General features: G+C 59.0%; 1 non-coding gene across 1 annotated transcript; it reads left to right on the top strand.

Moving 5' to 3' along the window:
- Positions 1 to 3,339: 3,339 nt before the first annotated feature.
- On the top strand, positions 3,340 to 3,458 carry LOC131868219 (5S ribosomal RNA). The gene has a single exon (XR_009366710.1). It is a non-coding gene; the product is annotated as a 5S ribosomal RNA (ribosomal RNA).
- Positions 3,459 to 4,201: the final 743 nt, after the last annotated feature.

The raw sequence follows: 4,201 nt of genomic DNA on the forward strand, positions 1-4,201 counted from the left end.
TTTGACTTCTTAACGAAAACAAGGTCTTTGAGGTTGACGTAATGCGCACAACCAGGGGGAGTCGACCCATCAAACCCAACACCTCCCATATATAAGCTATTTGTCCGATTCTCATACATGTGTAGCCTGCAGGAGCCATTAGGACATTGACCCCAACTTTTGACTTCTTAACGAAAACAAGGTCCTTTGAGGTTGGCGTAATGCGCACAACCAAGGGAGTTGACCCATCAAACCCAACACCTCCCCTATATAAGCTATTTGTCTGATTCTCATACATGTGTAGCCTGCAACAACGATTAGGACATCCACCCCAACTTCTGAATTCGTCTGCGTTGACCGCACCAAAGGTGCACGCCTTGGTGCTCACCAAAATCCGACTTCCGACTTCTTCTGCTATGCGGGGTCTTTGAGGTTGGCGCAGTGCGCACAACCAGGGGAGTCAACCCACCGAATGCAACACCTCCCCTATATAAGCTATTTGTCTGATTCTCATACATGCGTAGACTGCAGCAATGATTAGGACATCCACCCCAACTTTTGACTTCTTAAACAAGACAGGGTCTTTGAAGTTGGTGCAGTGCACACAACCAGGGGAGTCGACCCATCAAACGCAACACCTCCCCTATATAAAGCTATTTGTCCGATTCTCATACGTGTAGTCTGCAGCAGCGATTAGGACATCGACCCCAACTTCCGAATTCGTTTGCATTGACCGCACCAAAGGTGCACGCCTTGGTGTGCACCCTGGAGTGCACTTTGGTGCTCACCTCGGTGCACACTTTGGTGTGCACCTCGGTGTGCACCAAAGGTGCGCACCTTGGAGCGCACCAAAGGTGTACACTTTGGAGCGCACCACATAGGGTCTTTGAGAGGTTGGCGCAGTGCGCACACCAAGGTGGGTGTTGAGGTGCGTGCCGAGGTGGGTGGGTGCTAGGGTGCGCTCCATGGTGGGTGCCAGGGTGGGTGCGTGCTAGGGTGGATTCCAAAGAGGGTCATAGGGTGGGTGCCAAGGTGGGTTGGTGATATAGTGGGTTCAAAGGTGGGTACTAGGGTGGGTTCCAAGGTGGGTCACAAGTTGGGTGCCAGGATGCGTGGGTGTTAGGTTGGGTGCCAAGGTGGGCTCCTGCGTGGGTGGGTGCTAGGGTGGGTTTCAAGGTGGACGCGAGGGCGGGTGCCAAGGTGGGTAACAAGTTGGGTGTTAGGATGGGTGAGTGCTAGAGTGGGTGCCAAGGTGGGTGGGTGCTAAGGTGGATGCCAAGGTGGTTCACAGGGTGGGTGGGTTCTAGGGTGAGTTCCAAGGTGGGTCACAGGTTCAGTGCTAGGGTGGGTGTCAAGGCGGGTGTCGAGGTGCCTGGGTGCTAGGGTGTGGATGCCAATGTGGGTCATAGGGTGGGTACTAGGGTGGGCTGCAATGTGGGTGCCAAGGTGGGTAACATGCTCGGTGGGTTCTAAATTGGGTGCCAGGGTGGGTGTGCACCCACCTTGCCCGAGGTGGGTGCCAAGGTGCCAGTGTGGGTGGGTGCTAAGGTGGATGCCAAGGTGGGTGAGAAGGTGGGTGATAGGTTGAGTGGTAGGATGGGTGGGTGCCAAGATGGGTCACAGGGTGGGTGCAAGGGTGGGTAGGTGCTAGGGTTGGTGTCAGGGTGGGTGGGTGCTAGGTTGGGTTCCAAGGTGGGTGCGAGGGTGAGTGTCAAGGTGGGTCACAGGTTAGGTGCTAGGATGGGTGAGTGCTAGGGTGCAAAGGTGCCAGGGTGGGTGCTAGGATGGGTCGATGCTAGGGTGAGTGGCAAGGTGGGTCCACAAGTGTCAAGGTGGGTGCCGAGGTGGGTGCCAAGTCGGCGACTGCTATGGTGGATGCCAAGGTGGGTCACGGGGTGGGTGCCAAGTTGCTAGGTTGGGTTCCAAGGTGGGTGCCAACGTGGGTGCTAGGGTGCGTGGGTTAAAGGGTGTGTCACAACGTGGGTGCCAGGATGGGTGCGCACCCACACTGGCCAAGACGGGTGCGGGTGCAAGGTTGGGTTCCAAGCCCGGTCACAGGCTGGGTGCTAGGATGGGTGGGTGCCAAGGTGGGCACCAGGGTGGGTGCACCCACCCTGGCCAAGGTGGGTCACGGGGTGGGTCCTAGGGTGGGTAACGGGGTGGGTACTAAGGTGCGTGCCAAGGTGGGTCATAGGGTGGGTGCCAAGGTGGGCACCAGGGTGGGTGTGCACCAACCCTAGCCAGGGTAGGTCACGGGGTGGTTGTCGGGGTGGGCGTCAAGGAGCCAAGGTGGGTGGCAAGTAGCCAAGTTGCGTGCCAAGGTGGGTGTCGGGGTGGGTGCCAAGGATCCAAGGTGGGTGCCAAGGAACCAAGGTGGGTGTCTGGGTGGGTGCCGAGGTGGGAGCCAGGGTGGGTCCCAAGGTGAGTGCAAAGGTGGGTGCCAGGGTCAAGGTGAGTGCCAATGTGGGTTCCAAGGTGCCAGGGTCAGGGTGAGTGCCAATGTGGGTTCAAAGGTGCTAAGTTGGGTGCGAGGTTGGGTGCGAGGGTGGGTGGGTGCCAAGGTGTGCTAGGTGGAAGCCCGGGTGGGTCGGCATCCCATGGGTGTCGAGTTGGGTGCCTGATGGGTGCTTCTTGTCAAGTTTTAGTCGTCGGGACTCATTTCGAGCCTTAGAGGTCGTTTCTTGTCCGGTTGCCCTGTCTTCGACCTGGGAACCCAATTTTGGTCCTCGGGTCCCATTTTTTTTTGTCTCGCATCCCACTTTTGGCCTGTGGCCTTTTCGGGGTCGATTCTCGTTTTGGGCATCAGAGCATGTTTCTTCTCCTAAAACCCAATATTTGTTTATTAAGTCTCGGAACACATTTTTGTTCTCGTGGACCCATCATGGGTCTTGGAACGCATTTGTGGTCCTTGGGTCCCATTTTGCATCCCGAAACTTGTGTTTTGGTGCTTGATCCCTATTTTGGGTGCCCACCTTGCACCAAGTGCGCACCCGGGGCAAACCGAGCGCCTTGGTGCACCGGGGCAAGATCGAGCGTGCACCCGAGGCGCCCCGAACATGCACCAAGGTGCACTCGGCCCACATGTGAGCGCAGGTCGTTGCGCCCGAGGTGGTGTGTGGGCACCGCGTTGCAGACGGGACACTGCACGCACACGACGCCCCCTCCAGGTGCACGCACGTAGGCCGGGCCGGGTGCACACCCGACGCCCTAGCAAGGTGCGCGCACCCGGGCAGGGCTCACACTTGGCGAACGGGGCGCACTTCGCGAGGGAGGGTGTGCACCTCGATGGGGGTGGGTGGCCGGGGTGGATTCGCACGTGGGTCGCGGTTTGCTAAGTACACACTGCGACAAGCTCATAACGGGTGCGATCATACCAGCATTAGTGCACCGGATCCCATCAGAACTCCGCAGTTAAGCGCGCTTGGGCCGGAGTAGTACTGGGATGGGTGACCTCCCGGGAAGTCCCGGTGTTGCACCCTTTTTTAGTTTTTCGCCGGGCGTCGCAATGCTATTTGAATAAACCTTTTGCCCGTTTGCGTTCTCGTCGGGGCCGGGCCGGGCCGGGGTGCGCTGCCCGCACTACCGCGCGCGCGGGGGCGACACCGAGCGCGCACCCGAGGCACCCCGAGCACACAGGCCACGGTGCAACCCGGGCGTTGTGCGCGCACCCCGGTGCGCCCGAGGTGCTGCGCGCGCACCCAGGTGAAATCGGTGTGCACCTCGGCCAGTGCGCGCTCGGTCGAGTCGCGCACGTTGGCCAAGGTGCACGGTGATGTTTCTTACTCTAAGGTTCCGCACCAGACGCCCGGGACAGGTGAGCGAAGCTGGGCGGGGCCGGGTGCGCGGCCGGGGCAGGTGCACGCAGCTGGAGAGAGCTTTGGAGCACACTTCGGAGCGCACCAATGATGCGCTCCATTCAAAAGTTTCCTGAAAAGGCAAAAAAAGTTGAGATTATAGAATTTCCCACTTGAGAGATTGTAAAAAAAAAAAATTTAAAATGAAGGAAACGCGGGTGCCAAGGTGTGCGCAGCCCAGCCAAGGTGTGCGCACCAAGGCGCCCACCCTGGCGAAGGTGCACGCAAGGTGCGCACCCGAGGCAAACCGGACAATTAACCCAACTTTCGACTTCGCGCGCACCTTGGAGCGCACTTCGGAGCGCTCCTTGGTGCGCACCAATCTTGGGCACCTCGGAGTGCACCATGGCGCCCACCAAGGTGCGCAC

This window comes from Cryptomeria japonica, unplaced genomic scaffold, assembly GCF_030272615.1.
Source record: "Cryptomeria japonica unplaced genomic scaffold, Sugi_1.0 HiC_scaffold_199, whole genome shotgun sequence".
Taxonomy (NCBI): domain Eukaryota; kingdom Viridiplantae; phylum Streptophyta; class Pinopsida; order Cupressales; family Cupressaceae; genus Cryptomeria; species Cryptomeria japonica.